Source organism: Dunckerocampus dactyliophorus, chromosome 1 (assembly GCF_027744805.1).
Source record: "Dunckerocampus dactyliophorus isolate RoL2022-P2 chromosome 1, RoL_Ddac_1.1, whole genome shotgun sequence".
Classification (NCBI taxonomy): Eukaryota; Metazoa; Chordata; class Actinopteri; order Syngnathiformes; family Syngnathidae; genus Dunckerocampus; species Dunckerocampus dactyliophorus.
Genome location: NC_072819.1, coordinates 45,287,904 through 45,295,035, shown reverse-complemented (window position 1 = coordinate 45,295,035; position 7,132 = coordinate 45,287,904).

Here is a 7,132-nt window from a genome sequence, read left to right as displayed (position 1 = left end):
TATGGGAACAGGGAGTGAGGAGTGTGGGGGGGGTGGCCTGCTGAAAATGATGGTTTCAAGTTTCTGGTGATGTCACATGTGTAGGCAGGCACTCCGGCTTCCTTTCCACAAAAAGAAAACATTTTCAATGTGACTTTTTGTCAGGGCTCTGTCAGCGGATTGGTCTGTGGCAGACTGCCAAGACTACTGTGTCCACTTCATACTTGTGGACTTGTTTTTCTAGTTAAAGAAGCGCTGTCGTCCAGCGCCATGTGGTTGGAGTAGAAGGTTGAGCATGCTTGTTATATAAGAGTATGGAGTTGATGACCAGCCATATATGAGAGCCAATGTAGAAAAACGCTTACTCTGCACTGAACCAGCGTGGAAATGTAAATATATATAAACCAGGGGGTGTCCAAAATGTGGCGCGGGGGCCTTGTGCTTATTGCAACGAAAAAAATTAAAATTTCAAAATAATTTCCACAATATTAGAAACAAATGGAATAAAGTTGCAATTTTTAGAAAATTTGTTTGGGAAAAAGTTGTGATATGAGAACGAAGTCAAAATATTATGGGAAGAAAGTGGCAGTGTCATGAAAACAATTGCAAAAAGTACAAATATTTGTAAAATTAAAAAACAACAGTAAAGAAAATGGAAAAACAAGCAGTGGAGAAGAACTTATCATACACTTGTTTTTTTTCTTTAAACGTTTTAGAACACCCCACTTTTTCCGTTTATTTATTGAAATTCAAGTCGTTCAAGTCCAGTGAATAGCTTGAAATGGTACAAAGGTAAGTGGTGAAGTGCCAGAGGTTAAAAAAAAGGGTAAGGTTACCCAAAACTGAAAAATAATGTGTATTTCAGAATTGTACAAAAAGGCCGCTTTCAGGGACTACAATATGGGTCAACATTTTAAAGCTGTTTTGCAGAAGTGGCAGTTGGTGCAACTAATTCCTACAGGTGTTCCAAGTTATGGAGTACTTACTATCTCCTCTGTCTGCATAAAAACAGTATTCGGAACACACTGTGGCACTATAACCTCGTGAACCTCAGTTGAACCGCAATGTACTGGAGAAAGTAATTTGTTCTTCCAAAAATGGCAAGACAAAAGGGAATTAACAATGGAAGAGAGACACTTAAACACTTAAAAATGTGGGTTTTTCCTCCACAGAAATTGGAGTGTTCTAAAACGTTTGACCAGTAGTGTATATAATTTGTTGGCATAGCTGCATGGGTTGGTTTACAAAATAGAAAATATCAAAGTGACCCCCGTATCCTTTGATTTTATCGTATGCGGCCATTGCTGGAAAAAGTTTGGACACCCCAGATATAAAGCAATGATCCCCACAAGAGGCAACCTGAGTCCATGTCATTTAACACGACAGATGGTGGCATCCCAGGGCTCTGTTCGTGTATTACTTCCACACAGTGTGTGTCTGTGTTTGTTTATGTGTGCACTCGGAAAAGGGCTCTCCAGTGATTTAGTACTGCACTTAAATACACTATAAGACATGTAGGAATGTTCCAAAAATATGTCTGAGGGATGCAGACTTCTTGTCCCCTGTCTGCTTAAAAAAAAAAAAAAATCAGGCAGTAGCAGAGGTGCTATGATACCCACTTTTTCTGTGAAATAAATGAAAATAACCTGTGTGGCCATTTTAGCCACGCTGTTGAATGACAGTACAGTCAAAAAGTCGAAGACCTCTGAGCTCATTGAATTCTTAATTTAAACCAGATTTGCTGGTAAAACTCTTGCTTTTTCTTTGTTTTCCTTCTTTTCTTTTCTTTTTTTTTTTTTTTACAAAAGGCGAAAAACACCTCAACAAGTGGTGTTAAGCCACCACGACTCAAATTCAAAGCAGGAATAGGTATTGTAATGGTTTAGTTTATAGGAAACATCTACCGGCTAGTGTATGTTACCAATTGTGGTTTAAAAGAACCGATTGTACAAAAAAAAGTCTCTATTTTTCACAATTACAAATTAAACTGCAAAAAAATTGTCGTAAACTGTCGCTAGGCCCAAATAAGATGACTGGTCATAGGCTAGGCTATTCAGTTAATGATTACTGATCTTAGTTGCTCAACTTTGTCAAATCGCTATCAATAGCTGACAACAAACATAACTAATGCGTTTGTGTTACCCGGGGAATAGTGTAAGTGCTCCAAGCAGGAAGAGGGCGGGATATAATGCAGTACATTTAAAGTTAGCGCCCTCTTGGCAGCGGCCTATTTGTGACATACAGTACCTTTAAGTAAAGTTACATTGAAGTGCAGTGTTCCCTCGCTACATCGCGGCTCACCTTTCGCGGATTTGCTGTTTTGTGGATTTTTTAAAGTGCAATTTTGCTTTTGTTTCTAACGGCTTATGAACGCGCATTGCGTTCTGCGTCCTTGTGGTGTATTAGAGCGATCTATCGGTGCTCTGTTGTAAGTGTCTGTTATTGTATTTGCTACTGCTGCCAGTAGAGGGTATTGTATACTCATGTTGAAGACGGGTGCAGCCCCACCTCGTCTCAGTATGTGTTTACGTGCGTGTACGAGCATATTAGGAACCCACAGCAGACAATAGCCGGCTAAATATAGAGCCACAACAGTCCTTATTGGCTAAGGGAGAATCCGCCAAATTGTATTCTCCGTCCTGATTGGCTGTAGACCAATGTAAATCAATCTCATTCGTGCCGTTTCAAACTAGCTCACTGCGTGAACTGCTTGCTAACCGCCAATAAACAATAGCAGAAGAAGAAGAAGCTAACCGGCTAAATGAATCCCCGGCTCAAGGAGGAGGACGAGGACGACGGCAGGAGCAATATGTTTTAACAAGGATACAAAAACGCTACAGCCGAACGTCGCCAGGACGTGGCACGATCAGAGGAGTGAGTACGCGTGAGTCACTTAATAATTTCTTGTGTCCAACCTAGTAGACTGATCACTAAAATTCAAAAGAAATTTGAACTTTGAGAGTGTTTAAACAAGAGAGAAATGTGAGAAAATGTTCATGCCTGTCTGAGAAAAGTGTATCAAGCCTTAAAACATATATGATAATTCATTTTTAAACAAAATAAAGGTGGCTACTTTGCGGATTACGCTTATTGCGGGCAAGTTTGGGATAAACGAGGGAACACTGTACATCACATGTCAACACTTGCACAGTTCAACATGACCGAAAAGAAGTAGGAAGAAGCTGAGCTTATTTAATTCCACCTCTCCTCTGTGTCTCAGCAGTTACTGATAGTTTTTTTCACTTCCTATGTTTAAATGTTCACATACTACTATTTCCTTATAAGGGAAAATAGTAAAGGATAAAGTCAACTGTTGTAGAAAGCCTATTCTGTCGTAACGAATAAATAAATAAGACTCCAGCTTCAAAGTTAAGTTCCAGTGTTTTGTTGTTTTTACTTATTACAGCGGCTAACTTCTTTTTACACTTGAGTATTTTAACGAGTGCCCCATACATAAGACTACAGTATACTTCAGGCTTCTTCTGTTTATGGTTGCCGAGTAGTCGTTGTATATTTTCTTAACACATTGTGGACCCCATGACACCGGTCTACTTATTTCACATGTCGGTATGACTTCTTCACTCTACTGCAAAACTTACATTGACATGAACAGGGGCCCCTATGTAGGTTCAGCCAAGTCAAGCATCTCAAGCGGACGCATTCCACTATCGTTAGACTTCAGATAAAAACATTAGTCCTTCACTTGATTCCTATTCTGTCTAACTTTCTTTGTGATCTACCGCAGATGTGCAGAGTCCCAGTATATATGATCCGAGGTCACACTCCATTTCCATGCAGCAGGCAGCTGTTCTCAATGGAAATGTAGCGATGTGCACAGCAGCCTGCCAAGCAAAAGCAAACAGCAGACAGAGGAGACAAAGTTGGAATCGAGTTGGGTCATGTAATTTCCCCTTCTGAGGAGCCAGAGCAGAGTTTAATGCAGGGTTTAGAGAGAGAAAGTGACCTCTGAAGTGATTAGAGGAGAGGCAGGGAGGAATATGATATACTTTTTGTCCTAAGCTACCTCAGGAAGCTTGTGAAAGATATTCAAAGTCTTACACTGAAAACAATCAGCGCAGCGACAAATCACTATTATTATAACAATGCAATTAAATGTATTGTGGTAATTATGACGGAAAAGAGGACAAGATATGATTTGTATTGTAACACTGCAATGCAGTAAAAGAGGAGGGTCTAACAGAGGATTGTGAGACAAGTTTATTTATAGCCATTCGTTTGACAATTCAGCCACTACATATTGGCAAGTTGGTAAAAGAGCGCCACTGCTGGGTATTATGAGGCACTGCCTCCCTCTTCCCCTAATAGAGTGTTATGGAATTAATGTTATGAATGGATGCATGTAAGACGGCCCGAAAAATGCCTATTTTTCACTCTCTGAACAATTTAATATGCCTCTTACAGTTATTAACCACAATTTAAATTCAGTTTGCACATTAAAAAAACAATTAGAGGCATATGGTATACCAGTGGTGTGCCATCAAGGCCAGCAAAGCCTTCTCTGATGGCCTAAATGCTATCAGAAGCTGATACTGCTTCCAGTATAGTGGTTAGCATGGTTGTGTGTTGGCCACAGGGGATTGGAAGACCTGGGTTCGAATTTCCGCAGGGTTTGAATCTCCGCATGGGCATCTCTGTGTGGAGGTTGCATGTTCTCCCCGTGTGTGCGTGGGTTTTCTCCGGGTACTCCGGTTTCCTCTCACATTCCGAAAGTTAGTTGGCGACTCTAAATTGTCCATAGGTATGAATGTGAGTATGTGTGCCCTGCGATTAGCTGGCGACCAGTCCAGGATGTACCCCACCTCTCTCCCAAAGTCAGCTGGGATAGGCTCCAGCATACCCCCGTGACCCTAATGAGGATAAGCGGCATAGAAAATGGATGGATTGATGCTTCCATTACATGCATGAGTTTGTTAGATTTAAGCTTCTACTGTGTGTGTTGCCATGTGAATGTAATCTGTCCAGGGCCTTCACAATCAGGAGTACAGGCCCATGTCACTTAAACACTATCAGCATTGGGGCTCTTTCTTTAACCTGTCTGATTTCAGAACTGGGGGTTCAGAATTGAGTTTTAGCTTGGCGTAGGTTCCTGCAGCAACCTTAGCCCATGTTTTTATTAGTGATATTCATTAGGGATTATTGTGCCTGCTGTGAGATATTCAAACCTGCAATGAAATCCCGTTGTTCCGGTGATCAAGTCTGGCGCTTGTACGTCTCACTGAACATTACAGTACTGACACCTACTGACCAGTATAGAATACTACATATCATTCACAGTGTCTTCTGAATGCCTTATATACAGTATGCGTTTTAGTTCATTTAGCCATTATTATGCTTGAAAAGGCTTAATTGAGGCAAAAAAATATGTAAACTTTTCATCAATATGCATATTATTTTGCTAATAATAGGCTTTATTCAACCATGAAACAGCATGATTTATTAATTAATATACCTTTGAAAAACCATGATAGAGTGAAGTCGCAAAATTCAAATGTGGCGAGGGACGACTGTGAATATATTTTATTTTGGGAAAAGGTTTGTTCACCACGTCCAATGGAAGTCTTCCAGACCAGTGCTTACAAGTGAGTGTGATGTATTTTATTTCATTTTTTTAATGTTTTTGTTATGGTATTAGATACATACTGATTCTGAACTGCTCCAGATGACGTTGTAGTGTAGAGGTTTGGCGTTGTTGTATGATGTACTCGAAGATAAAAGGTTAACTGGGTTTGTTGCCTTAGTAATAATGGCATTCATCCCCACTTCTTGTTATATCGCTTCTTTGCTTTTATTTGTCTTTGTCTTTATTGATGGTGTGACAGCTTCACAGGTAAGGATCCCAGATGCAGAGCCATTCCACACAGTTTGAGAAGAAAAATGAAGTGTTTTATTGAACAAAGGATGACTAGAATAGTCAAATACAGAAAAAAATGGTGCAGACAAAAAACTGTGGTAGATGGTGCAAAACGGGGTATCAAACAAAAGGCACCATAGAAAAAACAGTAAGGGAGAAAAAACTACTAAGGCAACTAAGAACTACTAAATTGGAACAAAGAAAAAACGTATCAATGAGCAGGACGTTGTCACGAAGAGCTAGGAGGACAGGAAACAGGCATAAAGACAAATAGGCTAGAGCAGACAAAAAGACTAATACCAACTGGGTTGACGAGATGACGCAGACAAGGACAAAGCAGTACAATCCCACATCCTCCTACTGTAGCCAGGTAGCTAAATACCCCTAATGGCAAAGTGTCTACGGGTGACACCACCCTCTCAGGGAGTTACGGGAACTCAGGTGGTACAAAAAAGGAAAGGTCACCAAGGTAAACAAGCAAAACAGAGGAAACACGCCAGAACCTAACTGTTGGTTTGTATAATGGTGACATGATAGTGGCGCTTTTAACAGGTGAACTGGGTCGCTGAGCTGAAGGCCCAGGTACAAAATGTGCTTACGGTGTTGTACTTCCAAAACAAATGCCAAACCACAAATAAGCAGGGATCTGCTAATATAGAACATCCCAAAATCGAATTTACTAATACTGAAAATAATACAATGAAAACCAAGCAAATAGTAACCATGACAAACAAAAGCCAAAGTCCAAAAAAGAAATCAATAGTTCTCTGGTACTGATGGAAGTTTTATGGCGTGGAACCAGGGTTTACCTTAGCCAGCTTTGGACTGATAGCCTCATTCTATCAGCGTGTGCATGATCCAAACATACTGTATCATTCACAAAGACTTTGCCATTGTTGACTTCATTAACATTTTAAATCTTCTCTAAACTTTCATTAGACATGTCCACACAGTTTTGCAGAGACTTATCAACGCACACAACACAGGATGAGCACACAATTTACAAACACCATACACCAGCGGTGGGCAGCGCATTTGGTGCCTGGGCCTTTAGTGGTGACTGAAACGGTCAGAATTTTTTTAAAGCAGACACTGTAAGGGCCATTATCTTTTAAAAAAAAAATGATAATAAAAATTGTCTGTGACGGAATTTTTAACCACTGTTGCCCATTTAATTAATAACATCACAAAAATATAAAAAGTTGATGTCACTGTGGGCCAGCTAGCTCGCCCTGAGAGGCGAATCTGAAATCTGATTGGTTAAAAAAAAGCCCTGTTGCT